This window comes from Castor canadensis, chromosome 3 (genome assembly GCF_047511655.1).
Source record: "Castor canadensis chromosome 3, mCasCan1.hap1v2, whole genome shotgun sequence".
NCBI classification, from domain to species: domain Eukaryota; kingdom Metazoa; phylum Chordata; class Mammalia; order Rodentia; family Castoridae; genus Castor; species Castor canadensis.
In genome coordinates, this window is record NC_133388.1 from 102,213,678 (window position 1) to 102,233,149 (window position 19,472).

Below are 19,472 nucleotides of genomic sequence, written 5' to 3' on the forward strand. Positions count from 1 at the left end.
TTTAGGGATAAATTCATCTAGGGATATGAAAGCTATATCTATTGAAAACTAAAAACATTAATTTAAGATTTAATAAGAAATAAAAATTAGAAAATATCTCATGCTTTTGGGCCAGAAGAACTGATACTTAAAATGTCATTACCCCAAAACCAAATATTCAATGCAATCAAGGGCCATTGTTTACAGAAAAAACAATCCTGAAACTCATGTGAAAACATGTTCTGTTGAAAAGCCGAAACAATCTTGAGTAAAAAGAACACAGCTGCAGACATCATATTTTCTGCCTTAAAATTGTATTACAAGGCTGTAGTACTAAATTCATTATGATGCTGACGTGAAAATAGACAGTAGACCAGTTGAAGGGAATAGAGAACCCGGAAATACATCAAAACATATGTAAGGAGGTAACTATTTTAAGAAAGACACAGGAGGACATAATGGGGAAAGGATAATTAGCATCTTTAATAAGTGGTTCTGGGAATATTGGATTTCCACATCAAAAATGGGAAATTGAATCCTTACATGAACCAGACCCCAAAATCAACCCATAAATGACCTAAATGTGTGAACAAAAACTGGAAATTGCACCAGAAACTGCAGCCATAAAAGTAAAACAAATAGCATTCATTATAGAGGTGTTTTGCCACATCCCCAAGTAGGTTTTATGGAGTTTCCTTCCTTCCCTTTTCTCCTATTCTGACAATTCCTTTGGCCCAGGCCTGTAACCAGGGAAGAAAGACTCCCTGCTGTCCTAGCTCAATGAGGAACAAAAGCATCTGCAGTCCAAAGGGCCAGTCAATGGATGCCCTTCATCACATCCTGGGAACACAGAGGGGCTGAACTTCTTCAGCTGCAGAGGCCCAAGTTCCTTCAGCCTGCCAGCCTGAAGCTCTGCTACTGGGAACAGGGTCAATGGTACATTTGTAGGCTCTTATTGTTCCTATGAATTTTATCCATCTGGGGGCAACATTTATCTGGATGTCATTACATTAATGACTCCATCTAAATATCTATAATTTGCTAATATTTGACCACCTTTGATCTACAAGCAGTGGCCTCTGTATGATCCACCCTGTTGGTTGTTACTCAACCTTTGAGCCTCAACTCATACTCTAGTTCCCCTCATATCATCTCCTGGATGAGCCTGCTGGGTTAGATGCCCTCCTCTGTGCTCCCAGCACACCCTGAAATTTAGCCATGGCACTTTCTGCACAGTGTTAGGATTACAGGGCATCTGATGTTTACTTTTTAGATGGTTGAACACACGGTCAGTGTCTAGGGAGCAGTCTTATTTCCTGTGTACATATCAGGGAGCAGTGATTTCAAAACCACTGTAGACTGGCTCAACATTGGTTCTAATTAATGACAAAGAGTTCATGTGATACAAGTCAAATTTGAGATACTCATGAGACAGATATAGGATTGTGGTCCAAAACCTGATGGCACAAAAGCAGCAGACTTTATCTGTAAAACAAACTAAAAGCAAAAGGACTGGAGGCATGGTTCAAGTGGGAGAACATAATCCTAGCATGTGTAATGGCCTGAGTTCAAACTCCCAGACCACCAAAAGAAAAAAAAAGATATTAATACTCTTATAATTTTAATAAAAATGGTTTTGAGCCATCAGCTTCACCCTTAAAGTATATTTTATAAACTAACCAATAAAAATTATTTACATCCATGGTCACAACTTAATGTTTCGAAGCATATAGTCACAGTGGAGTAGGTAAGCCATGCTGATGCACATATTCATTACTTCGTGAACTTATGTTCATTGTGAGAACACTTAAAATTCACTTGCTTAGCAATTTTCTAATCCAAACATCTCATTATTAACTACAGTCACCATGTTGTGCAATAGAACTCCTGCAATTACTCCTCCAATCCAGCCTAGATACATTTTTCATCCTTTGATCAAGATCTCCCCAACCCACCACCCCTACCCTTTGCTCTTGGTGGCCACACTTCATCTTGGTTTCTGTGAGCTCCACTGGTAGATTCCACACATAAGTAAGATCATGAGGTATTGGTTTTTCAGTGGCCATCAGCATCATTATCTGGGGAGGGAGAAGAGCAGAGGTTAAGCATGGACTTAACTGTCTCACAATTTTCCTAGAACTTCAAACTATTCCATGTGACTGAGGCCAAAATAACTTACAAACTTCTTAAAACAAATCAAAAACCTGCCCTTGTGCAGACCAAGCTTACTCCCCTGAAATCCTTGTGTGAACAAGGAATTGGCTTCTGCAGTCTTTGGTAACCACTTAGCTGATGATCACAGGGAGGCACAATGCCCACTTTCCCTGCAACTGATTTCTAAGCATGACCTCAGTGAAAGTAAACAAGAGACTCAGCCCAGCCAAACAATGCATGTGTATTTCTAGAGTGGTTGACCTATATTTTCTATCACAGTTGTTATATAGAAACTTGCCTGCAGTAGGCTCCCTGAGACACTGGTGTGGAGGGCTCTCATATGTGCTAATGGCCAATACATGCAGGGGCCTGAGTTCTTCCTGGGTTCTGGGATCTGAGGTGAGTCCTTGGCTTTAAGACTGGGGGATAACATTTGTTTTTTTTATTCATAGACCAAGTATTTTAATTTTAAATTATTTTTATATTTTGATTCATGTAAATGATATTTTATTATTTTATATTTTTCAATAAAAATGTTTATATTTTAATTTCATATTACATACTTTAACTGATATTTTTGAGGAATGTTATGGGGATCCCTCATCTGCTTTACTTTTGTTATTTGCATTTGGTGGAAAACAAATTTAGAAGAAAAGAATGGAACTTGAAGACTCTTTATTAGTACTCCTTCTTAATGAGGTGCCCAATGCCATAGTGTTGTTTATTAGTCAATCATTATTAGATTTGTTATTTCTACTAGTACTACTACTGCTATTAATAATAATAATAATGTTTGCATTACTGAAATTTTGAAATCAAAACTTCATGCTTACTAGGCATGTACTCTCCTAGTTGAGTCATGTCCACATCCTTCCACGGTGCTCTGACACAGCAGTTCCTTAATATTTTAGAGTGAGGTAGTGTATTGGTTATAGTTTGGTGAGGGTAAGTCCCTTCCTTCCAGATGTGTGACACCCCAGGCCTACTTTTTAGGTCATTTGGAATTCTTATTTAATCAGGAGTCCAGCAAAAAGGCATGGTGAGAAAAACAGTGGGGGCTATGATAGAAAATGAAGAGATTGATTTAAATTTATGACATGTGACCCTTTTTCATATTAAAAGATATTAAGAATTCAGTTTAGAGGGTACTTTATTTCTAATAATAGTCTACCTCTGGTAATAGCAATATTTTTAATTAGATAAGTCTCTTTAGAGTTAATTATGTAGATGCTGGCTTGGCTCAAGTGGTAGAACACCTGTCTAGTACATGGGAAGCTGTGACTTCAAACCCCAGTGCCACTGGAAAAAAAAAACATAAAAGTTTGACATCTTTGTCATTTTAGGGCTGGTGGAGTGGCTCAAGTGGTAGAGCATAAGGCCCTGAGTTCAAACCCCAATACCAGTAACATCAAAAAAAAAAAAAACCCTAAGAGTTAATTTAGGGAGACAGGTCTTCATGTACAGAATTGCAATTGCATCTCCTCCAGATAAAGAGCAGGATTGGGTCTATTTTTATGATGGCAAGTATTTGTTTTGTTGAAATTATTGGTAAACAGCTGCCTAGGCTACATTGGAAAGGAATTTATAAACATATAATATTTGAAATGTCAATTTTAAGGGGTTGGTTTCATTTAAGAATTCTTAATATCATCCAACTGTCATTAATGTACATAACATCCAGATAACAATAAAAATGTCCTCAAAGTAAACGTTGCCATGGACAAAATAATTTAACAGAAAATGAATATTCCATCCTATGGCACTGTATTACACATTTCTCTCAGCAACCCATGGAACAGTTTAGAATAGATCACAATCTAGGTCATACAGCAAAAGTCAGCAAAAATGCTGATATAATTCCCTGTATCCTAATGACCATAATGAATGAAATTTGAAATCAATGGCAAGGAAAACCTCAAGAACCATTAAACCAATGGACATTGAATAAATGCACTTTTGAGCAACAATGGGTCATTGAAGAAGTTAGGATAGAAACTCTGTAAATGTAGTTCATAGTACAAAAGGCATGTGTTTAAAAGTTTTTCCCAAGTTAAGCAAATCTAAGGCACAATTATGTCTTAAATCCCTAATAAAAGAATCTTGTTAGGCAATTTATAATTTTTTAAAAAATAGTAAGCTTTTAAAGGCAAATGAAAGTAACCTCAAGACTCCTAGTAAAATAAAGAAAGACATCAGTGGCTGGAGTTTTAGGAGATTACAGGCTTGGTTTAAATGTAATGTTGGAAGAATATAAGGGGAGGATTATGCTGAAAGGAAGCAATTAATGTTTTAGCTTCTTGTTGTCAATAAAGGTGAGAGTAAAATGGATACTAAGAAAAGCTTTCTGCCATGAGAGTTAGAGGTCTGGAGTCTGTAAACTTAAGGCTTGGGTATTTTTTTTCAGAGGTATATAAATTCTTGTGTCATGTGTCTCAGATTATCTTTGCCTGTGGGGAGTTCAGTGGCCCTGGTATTAGGAGACCAAAACTTTATATACTCCACTTAGGAGAGATGGGAATGGTCCTTGATGCTCAGGGATGAGGCATGTGACACAAAGGCATTTGGGTGAAAAGTTTGCTGCTTATGAAGGCACACTTCTTATAAACATTACCCCAGGAGACAGATGATCTCCAGTGAGAATCCGAGTAACATAGCAACACCACATGAAGACCACCTCCTCACTTGTAAGCATGTTTATGATGACGATAGTTCCACATTCATTGTGTAGGTTTTCCACTTATAATCAGGTTTTGTGTGTAATCCTCTAATCCTCACTGTATTCTTATGACTGAAATGGAAAACAAAAACATAAACAACTGTTTTTAGGGTATAATTTATCCATCGAGACCTGTTTCCCTTGCCTTGCCCCTGCCCATTATAAAGTATCACTTAAACTGCAGCTAAATTCATGCCCTACTTCAGAGTTGACACAATTTTAGGAACCTCTATTATTTCCAGACTGGAAACATTAGGAGATATCTTTAGTTTACTCCTGTGTGAGCAGAGCACCAAAATGACCATGAAAGAGGTTACTATAATTCTCAAAACACTGAAATTTTAAACATAAATTTGCTGGTCAGAGAAAACATAAAACCTCATATTCATTAAAACTTCTAGGGCTACAAGGATTATTATCAAAACATGAATGTCAAAAGCACGTTAAGGGAGGAATTAGGAGCAACCTCATTCCTCAACTTTGAAGATGAAGACACGAAATCCTGAATTACTATTTAGGCTTATATCAATGATTGCCTATTTAGGACAAATTTTAGTCTTGATAATTTCTGAGTAAATTTGGAACATTTACCTGCTTCTGAGAAAGGCATCATGCAAGAAAATAGTTAGAAATTTCTTTCCACACATTCAAAAATTGCTAAGCATCAATTTATGATCCATCTATACTAGCTGCACCCTAGGTCCACTCACACAGTCATGTAAAAACACTCTCTCTAGAGAAGAAAGCTATGAAGCTCTACCCTGAACATCAAAGTATGGACACAATCAAAATTGCATGCTACCTTTGTGGATGAGCATTATATACAGTTTATCAGCAATCATGCAATCAGATGTATTTCTTCCTAGAAACATTACATAGTTACAAGGGATGAAGGCATAAATGGCTAAAAATTTTGGGGAAACAGAAGTGCCTTATAATGATTTACTAAATACCTGTGAAAATAGTGAGAAGTCCCAAAATTGAATGTGGTTTCACCTCATACCTGTATACTAATGAATAAGGAGTGAGTCAACACACACAAAACATTGGTGACACCAGAACAGGCCCAGTAGAATTGCCTATCTGCATACTGTATATGAGATCATCTGCAATGTCCTATAACAAATTTATCACTCACCTGTACATTAGCACACTCTATCAATATTTTTTTCTGATTTTTTTAGTGGTCCTGTAGGAAATCTGAAAGAAATATAAACAAACATGTTTCAGGATACAATTGCTCTTCAAGGACACCTGCAGTGAGCAGTGAGCAAAATCATTCTTAAGGGACACAGAGGTGTACATAGATACGTGCATTAATGTGACATTGATCAGAAAAGTATAAGGGGCTCTCATTTCTTATGTGGAAACCTGCATAACTGTGCTTCTTTCTGGGCTCATGAGAACACAGCAATGACAAAGAAGAAAAATATAATCATTCTCTCAAAATTCATGTGATTAAAATAACATTTTATGCCACTAAAATGCTTAATTTTTGGTCATTATAATTTATAAGCATAGTTTTTGTATTGATTCAAGACAGGACAACAAAAATTCATAACAGGAAGATTTAGGGCAACAGTCATTGCTTACCTGTGTTTTTGACAGTCAGAAGTTTTGTCTTGTCATATAAGCCCAAAGAAGCATATACACAAACACTAGCAGTGTTCAAGGTGAACTTTGTTGCTTCTGTGTCAATATGTCCTGACTCTGTAAAAGACATCATGGAAGTCAGTTATATAAATACCTGAAGCTTCCTGTATTTTCAGTAATATCATAGCACACTGAGTCATTTGAAGATCCATGTACACCACCTGGATAATTCTCAGTGTCCAGAGACAGAGACTTTTAAAAGGGCGATTATATTTCAGAAAAAAATACCTAATGCTATTTCTTCATCAATATCACACAGATGGACAATATGCTATTGCCTCCACCACTGTGAATATTAACAACAGTATCTATCTGCAACAATACAATAAAATCATAGTACTGACTAGAAATGTGAGGCATATATTTATGTTTTCACCACATACAGGCTAAAAATAAGGAGGAATATAAGAATGCAAAAACGTTCTTCAAGTGTTTTCCTGAAAATAGAAAGGCTTTCATGGGTTTAGATGCACCTTCACATAACTGTACATCCATCAGGAAATACATTGTATTACAGAAAAAAACATGGCAATTACAAGAAATAAAACCCTGCTAATCTTAGGGACATGGACTAGCAGATGGTCTAATGTGTAGTGGGACCACTTTATCACCTACCTCATAATTATCAATGATTGGTCAAAAAATTCTAAATCCAAGAATTGCTCTTTTCTCTTTCAGAGTTCCTGTGAGAAAACATGCTCAGGGGTGTTTCAGGAAACAATTTGCTCTACCAGGCCACCTATGTTTAAGTAAACACCGAGACTGTTGATGCACCATGCAACACTGTATGGGTTTCTAGGTTAATTCAGGTTTAATACTTAAGCCCTGGAAATGGCATCCAAAGTGTTACTAGTGCCTAATAAATACCCTAAAATTACAAAAATTCTCAAGGCCTACAAAAGTGACAATGATCCAAGACACAATCATGCTCCAATGCAGACAGAAATAATGTGAATTTTTTTCCAACATATAAAACCTATACAAAGCCACTACAAACATTAAGGGATTAGTCATTTCCTATCTAAGCACTGGTAACAAATATTAGTGACAAGAAGGATTGGGGACAACCTCATATTAATCTATAAAAAGGAAAGTTAGACATTGTATGGTAAGATTTGACCCCCATCACCACCAACCTGATGTCAGGAATTTGCAACTTGATGACATTTTGTCTCTCAGGGATGTTGTGACAAAGGCACTAGAGGAAAAACTTTTGTGACAAACATGGTTCTCAATGTCATTGTATCATTAAATGGTCAAGCTACACTTTGAAGTCTTTCAGGTATCAAGGGAAAATACTTGTAAGACAGTTCTTCTCTCTTGAGCTAGTATTCCCAAACCCTATCTGTATAGTGGACCCTTAAAAAAGGACATGGATGATAATTTGTGCTTCTAGAAGTAGTCAGTGTCAAATATGCATTGACTGCTATTGAGACTACAGTCTTAATTGTCCGTGTAGTCGTTATAGGCGTATAAGGGTTTTCTTTTGAACCCTTCATGTACAATAAGGTGGAAAGGTGTGCTCAAAACAATCCTCATATGTGTGTTTTAGGATAAGAGATCTTAAGCACTGAATGTGCCATCCTCTCATACTTTTATGCTAAGACATACCCTACAAAATTCATTAAGACAATATGGCAATACCACATGAGGCACAACATCCTCACCTACTTGAACATTTAAAATCAGAGTGTCTGTACTGTCACATGAGATGACAATCACTTCTTATAAATTACCAGTGCTCCAACAACAGTCCTGTAATTGTTGCCATGTCCTGCAAAAGGAATGTAAGAAAAGCTTAGTAATGCAAGAAACAGCTTGTTCTACCACAGCACATTCTCCCCCTTTCCTTCCCTCAACTATTATTATGGGCCACTTAAGCTATACCTTGATTCAGGGAATAATTCAGAATTTACAGAATTTCAGGAATACTCACCATATCTAGACTTGAACCATGAATAATTCTTGAACTTCTTCCTGTGTTTGCCATACCAACAAAATGATGATAAACCAGAATATCAAAAATTTTTCTAAATTTCAAAGTTGATCATAAATGTCCCTACTATACAAACTATAAATCCATATTCATTAAAATTGTTAGAGGCTCCATTGTTCCTCATCTCAGCACATGCAGGAAAACTAAAGTTGGTTATGAATCCCCTTTTTCCTTAATAGTACATGAATGTAATTTGTCCTATTTTGTGATTGAGGATCTTGTGAGCACTTACCTATGTAGGAAGAATTTTACTCTTAAGGATTCAGTGAATCACTGTACTTCATGACTTGTCTCTGAGAAACACATCCTGGAAAATGTATTTGTTACTTATATCACCCAATCTGTGCATATGAAAATTCCTGAATTCACTGCATCACTTTAGGAATCATCTACACTACCTGAATACTTACAGAGGTCCATGTACCCAGTCCAGTATGGGAACACTTGCTACCTTGAGAGGATTCCTGAAAGTATTCCAAATTCAGTGTCAAAGTAACACAGCACAAGCAATATTACCTGTATCTCTGTATAAATTCCTATTCCTGTAAAAAATAAGCACATAATACTTGTCTATAAGAACACACAAAATACCAACCAAACTCTTGACAGAAATGTGAGGAAAATACTCATGTTTTCACCACATAATGGGAAACATAGGACTGCACATAGCATTCATCAAACTGGAAACAATGAAAATCACCTAGATTTCTTCTCATGCTTTTACCAGTATAACTTTAATGTAACATCATCAGCATAGAATAAATTTTGGCCCTTTCTAGTCATATTAAGTTTCAATTATGATTTGAAAAACACACATCCAAGAAAAGTTCAGAAATAAGTGTCTTCAAATGATTACTTACGTATCTCTGAAATTTTGAAGACCTCTTAAAACAGACTGTGGCATTTTATTCTTTCTCAGCAAGGGCTAAATGTAAGAATATAGCTGCATGAAAACATGGTGATACCAGGTGAGGCACCACTCAAATCTATGGGATATTGAACATCATATGAACTGCTCTGTACTATTGTCAGTGGAGTGGAATTCAGGTTTTCACATGAATAAAACCTAGACTTTTATCCACGGATTTTGTGATTCTTGAATGTGTCAGACAAAAGGATTTTAAGAGTATTTATGAGGAAAGTGTGGCAAAGATTCTATTAGGTAATGAAGGAAAGTAGTGATGCATAGAACAGCACATAAATGCACATCAAGTGGAGTGCATTTGGGAAGTTAAGGCAGAAGTGTTAGTTCTTACACAAAAGGTTCTTTACATGCAGCAACAAAGGTTAAAGACCTTAGCTTAAACCTATTTTGTGGTTTTGTATTAGTTCCCTGGTAACTTGTAATCTTTCTGTAGTTGTTGTTTTTAGTATTTTAACATTATCCAAGCAGGAAAGCCTTGTATCTGGGGAAGTCATACAAATAAAAGGGTCTTGTGACATGGCTTTCTATATTTTATAATGTAAGGGCATAGTATGCCTGAAAGTATTGATACATCAGTCATTCTTCATTGTAGGGGCAGACTATTCAACAAGGACAAGTTCAGAGGAATTTTATTGCTCTGAGTTGAAAACCCAGTACTGCAAAAAAAAAAAAAAAAAGAGGCATCACTACTGCCTAGCAAGGTACTGACAATCACTTAGTTTGTTAAGGATGACTTCAAAATTTAGTCCTTGTACCGTTAGGATAGGATAATATCAGGAATGTTATGTGTTGGAATAGAAGTTATGTGATATAGTAGAGAGGTCAATACACCATAAAAGCAACTTAAAATTAGCAGAATTGTAGGTAAGTAACATTAAAATAATTATTATAACATTTAAACACAAGTCCCCAGAAAACATGTTCTTAGAAAATCATTAGTGCAGAGTGTACCATTAGACATAGCATTGGTTTGGTTCTGGAGCATTTCTCTTGAACTATGTCATAGAAGCAATTTTAAGTAAATCTGGTGAGGGATCATACACATTTTTTAATGTTATTGAAGAATCACAATGGAGGCTAAGTGATCATACCTGTTCAAACCAGATCTTGTTTATTTATAACTTAATGCTAGTAATTCAGTAGGTTTTGTAACATATTTTTGGATTATTTTTCTGTCTACTGAAGTGTGATAATACATTTCCTTATCCAACCATGTGTTATGCAGGGCCATACTTTCATGTTACATAACAATTAAAATTTCAGTGAGATTTCTGAAGAAAAATTTTTCTGAATTTAACTAGTGGTGCACCAAATTAGTAGTTTTGAGTATTAAAACATTTTATAATTAGTGTGAGGGATTTAACCTAAAATTTTAGCAGTATTTCTTATTCATTATATCAGCATTTTTTTCATAAAGGTGTATTGTGAATCTTTGGAAAATTGTGTTTGATAAGCAGTTGTAATAGTCATGTAAAGCTGATTATAATTTTTAAGTATGTATTTTTAATTTTTATCTCAGATGACTGTAGAAACTCTAAAGCTTTGTGAGAGTGTGTATGTTTTGATGCCCAATAATGGTTGTTAATATGAATGGGTTGTTATGTTTTGGATGTTTTTGTCAACAGACTGTTTTGTAAAGTTTTCTTAGCTGAATATCAATTAGTTTTGCTGCTCATATATTATTAGCTATTTTAGTTTAAAATTTTTGTGTGGGGGTTTACATTAGCAAAGTATTTATATATTGTATTTGGCTTTTGACTAATGCTTATAGTTTGTAGTTTTGTGGCATAATATATTTAAATAAATTTGGAATGTTTTTATACCCTTGACACAAAATGTATACACTTCATGCATACTGGGATGTTTTTATAATATCTGTGTATGTTTATTTAAAATGACTAAAAGTTGATATTTGGAACTAGAGGAATGTAAATGAATGTATTTTTAAAAATAAGAACACTAAGCCAATATTTTACCAAAATATTATGAAAATTACAGAATATGGAATGAATAGGAACTATAGTTTATGTTAAGGTTTTGTGGAACTTTTGTATTTGGTATTTGAGACATTAGGTGGATTGCAAGATGATTGGGAAGACACCAGTTATCTAAACATCTTGCCTTAGTCTGTGATGGCTGTGGTCTGATTTAGAATTAGGCTCGCTAGGGAATTGGTTTTGAGGAAGGAAATGAGAGGAGCTTCGTGATGAATAACAACAGGCCCAGTTATTATTGTTCTGTTTTGTGTTTCTCTGTTTTAGACCTGAGAATATTTTTCATTTAATCTTTTCTTGGTACTTGTGAGGATTTTTTTAAAAGGTATATAGGGAATATTGTGATATTTGTTATTTGCAGGCTCACTTTACTCAAAGGAATGAAATAGGATGGTTGATGTTTAGATGGATTGTGGCCCTTAAAGAAGTTAAAATATTTTTGTCTAATAATGTCCACTTTCCTAAATGAGAAATTATTATGGTAAGACATTAAAATGTTTATATCTGCAGGTGAGGAAAGGAGTAAAACTTTTGAACTTTGAGATTTTATAGAGAGATTTTTTTCATACAGGGATCTAGAGATTTAATTATCTCACTATATTAAACCACAACTCTTAAAAAACTTTATCAAGATATTTATTACACTAAGAAATACCTGAAATTTTAATAAGATATTGAAAGATGTCTGTTTAGGGATAGATAGATGGAAACATCAGATATGTTTAGTCTTTATGATCTGCCATCTCAGAAGTAGATGACTCAATATCTCTCCACAGAGATGTTTTCTTTGGTTCATCATTTTTCATGAAAGAGGTTATATGCCTTCAGTTTATGTCATTCTTTGGTGCAATTAAGTTTTTTGCTTTCTCTGATTTTTAAATTTATGTTTCAGGGAAATCAGTCAATTTTTTTGAAGGTATTTGGGTCTTTTGTAGAGGGGGCTTAAGTTTTCTGAGGAGTTATATTGGTGTTAGGATTTTTATTTTGATAATCAGTGGAGTTCACATTGTAGATTGCTTTACTAGCTTACATTAATAGTATAAGTGGGTTTCATTGTGGTAATTCCATAGGTGCATAAAATATTCTTTGAGCAAGTTTACCCCCTCTATTATATTTCATTAATTCACCTACTTCTACAACTTCCCATTTTCTCAAATAATATTTTTTAGGTTTCACTTTGCCATTTTCACATACATGTGTAACCTACTTAGAGGTTCTTCGCTCATCAGTACCTTCTCATTTCCTCCTCCATCCTATGTCTGACTTCCCCTGAAATTAAAAGAGGAAAATAACAAAAAAGAAGCCCTGATATTTAGAAATAAAACATGACTTCCTGCAAAACTAGTTATATACACATAGAAGAATGAAACAGGTGCCTTAACCCACACCCTCTACCAAAGTGAATCTGAGATGGATTTAAGATCATATTATAAGTTTTAATAGATTGAAATACTTTTGGGTTTTTAGGAGGTGGGCAGGAGTAGGGTTTGAACACAGGTCTGATTTCTCCACTGATTTCTTTTACACTCCTCTTACCTTATTAGTATCCTATTCATTATAAGCCAGATTCCACATATGACCAAAAATGTGATTTTTGGCTTTATGATGATTCCAAATTCCATCCATTTTTCTGCATAAAAAAATTCACTCATTATGGGTGAAGAATATTCCATTCATATAATTAATTTTCTTTATCTTTTCATTGGTTGTTGTGTGTCATTGTTGATTCCACAGCTTGGCAATAATGAATAGAGGTGTGGTGAATGTGGGTTGCAGCTGTTGCTCCTGTATGTTGATATGTGATCCTTTGAATCCATGCCAAGAGCAGTTTAGCAGGGTCATTAGGGTACAGCTCTTTTTAGTTTCTTTCGTTGTTTTTTTTTTTTTTTGAATGAGCTTCCATACTGGCTTGCATAGCGGTGACACTCCTTTCCATCCCCAAATCAGTGTATGATTGACTCTTGCTGACATTCCCAATAAGAGTGTATAGGTGACCCTACTTGAAATTCTCAGTAAAAGTGTATGCTTAGCACTTGTTGATATTCCCAATAACAGTGTATGAGGGCACTTTTTCCCACATCCTCAGAAGCATTTGTTGTTCTTTGTTTTCAGAATTGTCATTGTGACTGGGGTGAGATGGATCTCAGTATAGTATTGATATGCCTTTCCTCATTGCTAAGAAGGTTGAAATTTTTTCTCATATATTCATTAGGCATTTGTTCTTCTGAGAATTGTGTGTTCAATTCATTTGCCCATTTATTCTTTGTAGTGTTTGTTCTTTTAATGTTTAATTTTTGAGCTCTTTGTAGATTCTGATAGTAAATCCCCTATTTGTTGAAACCCTGCTCAAAGATTTTCTCCCAATCTATATGCTTCTCTTGACTTTGGTAATTGTTTCCTTTGATGTGCAGAAGTTTTGTGTTTTCATTTGGTGCAATCCCTTTTGTCAACTCTTGTTCATATTGAATGTGGAATTGGACTCTTGTTCAGAAAATGATTGCCTATACCTACATGTTCCGGTGCTTTCCCTAAATTCTTCTGGTTGTTTAAGGGCTGATGATGTGGCTCAAGTGACATGGTACCTGCATAACAAACTGGAAGACCTGTGTTCAAACCCCATTCCTTCCTATCCCCCAAAAAACCCTGAAGGATTTCAGTTTATTCCAACTTAAAAAATATTAAATTCATCTCAAATTCATTTTTGTAGAGGGTGGGAGTTAAGGCAACTGTTTCATTCTTCCATGTGTATATAACCAGTTTTGCAGGAAGTCATTTTTTATTTATATTTAAAATCGGTACTTTAGTTCTAAATGTCAGGGCTTCTTTTTTTGTTATTTTACTGTTGTATATTTTGTTTTCACAAATTATGCTTCTGTTAGTAACAATCCAAAAGGACAAATTATTAATTTTGAATATGAATTTGCATTTCAGTTATTATTGCCTGTTTTTATAATTTGTGATCAGTATTTGGTATTGACTGACCTGTGAAGGGCATTTTAAAGAAGTTTGCCCTTTTTTATGTTAAGGTTAAATTTAGTATATTTTCAATGTCCTCTTGAGATGTCCTAGAGACACAGTAATTTTTTCCCTTTTTAAATAATAATGGTCTTTGGTATTGATTGTTTTCTATTTTTAATGGGACAAGTGAGAATGTAACTACCTAAGTTGAAATTGTATTCTTAACTGATCATTTTAATTAGGGTCAGTCTTGGAATCCATACTCTTTTTAACTGATTTGTATGGCTTTTTGACTCAAATATCATAAGCATATTCTTGAGTCATTGTACAAGTTTTGTGTTTATATCTAGAAGTATTGTCAACTGAAAAAGTGATTTGTAAACTGTCCAGGTAAAGCGAAAAGTAGAAGTTATAGCTTTGACATATTAATAATCTTTCAGGTCATTGGAGAATCATTTGAGCCCAGCTTTATATTGAGACACATGGGTTAAAGAAGAAGCAATATACAATTGCATTCTTATTTAGTTATTTGTGTTACTTCTTAGAAGACTTCTTTTTTTTGTTTGGGGGTTTTATGAAGCTTTAGTGTGGGATGATTCAGTGGGGAATAATTTTGTTAAGAAAGGATAACAAAACTGATGCTGATAAGCTGAAAGTCTGAATTTGGATGATCTGAGAAATGGAGGTAAATAGTCCTATGGTTAGGATTAGATGAAGTGGACAGAGAGACCCTGGAGTATTGTGATGCTAGTAAGAGTGGGAGAATGTGATGCTTTTAGCAATGTTGTTCTTGTTGTTTTTGATGTTTCAGGGAGCACTTGTAGTACAGGAGGTTTTCTTCAGGGTTTTTTTCTTTTTTTTTGTACACACAGTATTTAACATAGTCAAGGACCCTCACACTTGAACCATGGAACCAATCCTTTGGGTTTTTATGTTGTTTTTGTTTTAGCATCTCTCTAAGTTTGACTGATTTGGTATAATGTCCAAAAATGTGTATTTGTGCACTTAGAGGATTTAAGTATTTTTAATAAAATGTGTATGAATAAAAAATGAGTTAAATAGGGTTTTAATCATAGGCCAAGTATTTTTATTATTTCATATTGATTAGTAGCAGAATTTTTAAATAAAAGGTTTTATATTTTCTTAGTATACATTTTAGTAGATAATTTTGAAGAATGCCAAGGGGTTCACACATCTAGTTTATTGTTTGCATTTGTTGTAAAAGGAATTTGGAGGAAATGAATAGAAATAGAATATAGTTTATTAGAACTCTTTCTTAATTAGATGCTCAAGACCAGTGTGTTGATTTTTTTTCCTTGTTTTCCATTATCATTATTATTATTATTATTAATTATTTTCATTACAAAAATTTTCAAGTGAGAGCTTATTGCTTGCTAGGCAAGCACTCTCCAATTTGAGCCATTTCTCACATCCAACCTTTCTGCTTTCACAAGGGAAAGTTGTTAATATTTTAGACTGAGGTTATTAAATTTGTTTTGGTAGTGATTATTGGAAAGTAGTTGTCTTGGCTATCATGGACAAGAATTAATAAATATAAATACTTTAAAAGATTAATTTTAAGGCATTAGTTTTTTCTACAAAGATTAACATTTTTGTATAAAATTTAGATGAAGTTAGCTTATCTGATTTTTTGTCATATTTTTTAAAAAACAGATGTCTGATTAAAAGCCTGATGGCCATGTGTGGCCCTTTTTTGTTTATAATCTTGGTCATCTCATCAAAGAAGGGCAAAGGAAATAGCCCCAGCCCATGAGCTCAGGTGTGATTGACAAATGTACTTCCAATTTTGCAAAGAATTTATAGATACATTTTTTTCATGTGAACTTAAGAGCATGGTATATTTTAGTAAGGCTGACTAAGATAACAAAACTTTAAAATTACCTCAAACAGCATAACTATTTTAGTATAAGCCCAAAAGCAAATGGAAGAAAGAATATACCAAGAGCCAACTATAAATATATGCACACAACGTCAGTGCCCCCAAGGGCATAAAATAAGAGATTCTGTGCTTAAAAGAACAGATAGTTTTAGCTAATAAGAGAATGATCTCAGCATCCAAATGATCTCAGCATCAAAACCTCATTAACAAACAGATCATACACAACACAAATTAACAAATACATTTTAGAGCTAAACATTACCATGAACAAAATGGACATAACAGATATTTATAGTGTCATCCATACTAATGCAATAATTTGCACATTTTTCTCAGCAGGCCATAGAATGCATTAGAAAATAGATCCCTTCTTAGGTCATAAAATAATTACCTTTATGCTGATACACCAAATGGAAAGAAATTAGAAAGTAATGGCAAGGAAACCCACAAAAACCATTCAAACTGACAGACATTGAACAACCCACTTTTGAGCAAGTGTGGGTGAGTGAAGAAATTAGGAAGGTGTTATGCAATTGTGGTTCATGACAAAAAGGCATGTGTTTAAAGTTTTTCCAAAGGTAAGCAAATCAAAGGCAAAAAATATGACTTATATCCCTAATAAATCCTTGTTGGGCAATTTCTAATTTTTAAAATACTAAGCTCTAAAATAAAAATAAAGAAGAGACTCTTGTTAAATATAAAGATTATGAAAGGAACTTGTGGCTGGAATTTTGACAGACTGAGAGGTTGGGTGTAAATGGAATGATTGAAAAATATAAGTGAAGGGAGGTGGAGGTAAAGAAGCTGTTAATATTTTGCTTCTTTCTGTCAATGAAGGTGGAAGTAAAAATGGATCCAAAGGGTGGATTTCTGCCATGAAAGTTAGATGTCTGGTGTCTGTAAACTTGCTGTTGGGGGATTTTTTTCAGATGTATATAAGTTCTTGTGTCATGAGTCTCAGATTGGGGAAGTGAGTGGCACTGTTGTTCAGAGGTCAAACATTTATGTATTATTTTTATGAGGGATGGAAATATCTTTGAAGACTAGAAATAAATCATGTGCCAGAAAGGGAACTGGACTCAAAAATGAGTGCTTGTGAAGTCCGACTTCTCATGAGTGTTACCCAAGTTGCCACATGGCTTACACTGGGAATCAGAAAAAAACACAGCAAAACCATATCAGGCACTATCTCCTCACCTATCAGATTAGTTAAAATCAGATTACTTCCACTTTCATACATAGTTTGCCCCTTACTTACTTATAACCAAGATTTTGTCTACAATCCTCTAATATTCACTGTGCTCTCATGATTGCAATGGAAAACCATAAAAACTGTGTTTCAGGCTACAGTTTTTGCTTCAGAACACACACACTTCCCTTGCCCATGACCATTATGAAATGGTCATGAATTGTAACTTAAACTATACCTGTATCATTGTCCACTTCAGAGTTAGACAGAATTTCAGGGTCATCTATCATTCCTACAGTGTAAATATGGAAGATATCTTGTTTCTTCCTGTGTCAGCAGATCACCAGCACTAATAATGAAACAAGACACCATAATTTCCTCAGCATTGAAAGTTTCAACAGAAATTTACTGACCAGAGAAAAATGAAACATCATCTTCATTAAACTACTTAGGCTAAAAGAGCTCTTGTTGGAACATGTGCATCAAAAGCATGTTAAAAGAGAGGTTAGTCATTCCTCAGCTTTGTAGATGAAGGTAAGACCTCCTGCACTGAGATTTGGGCTCATAAACAATTTGAGGATATTGTAATCTTGAGGATCTTTGAATTTGGAAACTTTACCTGATTCTGAGAAAGACATCATGCAAAACAAATGTTTACTTGTATCATTAAACATACATTACAAAATTCCCAAGTCATTGCATCAATTAAAAATCCACCTATAGTGCCTGCAGTCTTTCAGAGATCCACTGAGAGCCTTGTGAAAATGCTCTTCCTCTCTTAAGAAGTTGAAAAAAATTTAACCCTGATCATCATAGAGATGGACACAATCCAAATTATATTGTGCCTCTATCAATATGAGCATTATGTTCACATTGTCTCTCAGCAATCACGCCAAGATATAATGATTCCTAGAAGTATTAAGGAGCTATAGATGATAGATACAGGTATGGTTAAAAAGGCTGTGGAAATGGAAGAACCTCATAATGAACTGTTAAATACATGTGAAAATAGGAAGAAATCCAAATGATGAATGTGGCTTAACATCTGCCTATACACTACCTGATATGCAACAAGGAAGCATTTACAAAAACTGATAACACCAGGTTAGGCCCAGTTCCCTCATCTTTCTGAAAATTGAAGGTGAGGTGATGTTCACTGTGCTGACAGAAGTTCATTACATCCTAGTTATTAGCAAGCTTCTGTCAAGAATCTTTTCTGCTTTTTTCAGAGGTTTTATAGGAAACCTTAGAAAACATACATGAGCATGTCTCAGGATACAGATGCTCTTCAGGAACATAAGAATTATTATGTGCACAAAATCATTGTTATGGGACTCTTGAGCTCTTCCTGGACACATGAATTAGTGTAATATTGATGGTATCAATAGGAGGGGTACTCATTTCTTGTCTGGACACCAGTGAAAACTGTGCTTATTTCTGGCCTTAAAGGGCCACAGCAATATGGGGAGGCCCAATATAATCATTCCCTCAATATTCTTGTGTTATATGTTAAGTCACTAATACTCGTAATCCTTGGACATGAGTATTGACTCATTCCAGGACAACCAAAATGCATGACAGGAACAGTCAGGGTCACAGTTATCACTTACCTGTGTTTATGGTGGGAAGAAGTTTTGTGCTGTCATGTAGGCCCATGCTGCCATATGAGCAAATATCAGCTGTATTCCATGTGAGGACTTTATTGATTCACTTTCAAGCTTGGCCTCCCTCTGTAACAGGCATCATTGTCAAACAATTAGATAAATATTTGAAGCTACCTGTGTTCACAATAACATCCTTGCTCACTTTATTATTTTGTGATTCCTTTTACATCACATAGATAATTTCAGGTCTCCACATAGAGACACTTAAAGGACCAATTACTTTCTTGAAAAAAATCTAAAGATCTTACTTGGTCAACTTTCCAGACATGTACAATGTGAACATTAAGTGAATCCCTGCTAATTCCTTGATCACTGCCAGCATTAACTACACAGTATCTATTTCT

General features: G+C 34.7%; 1 long non-coding RNA gene across 1 annotated transcript; it reads right to left on the reverse strand.

Moving 5' to 3' along the window:
* Positions 1-410: 410 nt before the first annotated feature.
* On the reverse strand, positions 411-12,733 carry LOC141421638 (uncharacterized). Its single transcript, XR_012446279.1, has 6 exons — positions 8,439-12,733; positions 8,170-8,276; positions 6,443-6,559; positions 5,988-6,049; positions 4,745-4,921; positions 411-2,057 (listed from the first exon to the last, which is right to left on the reverse strand). It is a non-coding gene; the product is annotated as an uncharacterized lncRNA (long non-coding RNA).
* Positions 12,734-19,472: the final 6,739 nt, after the last annotated feature.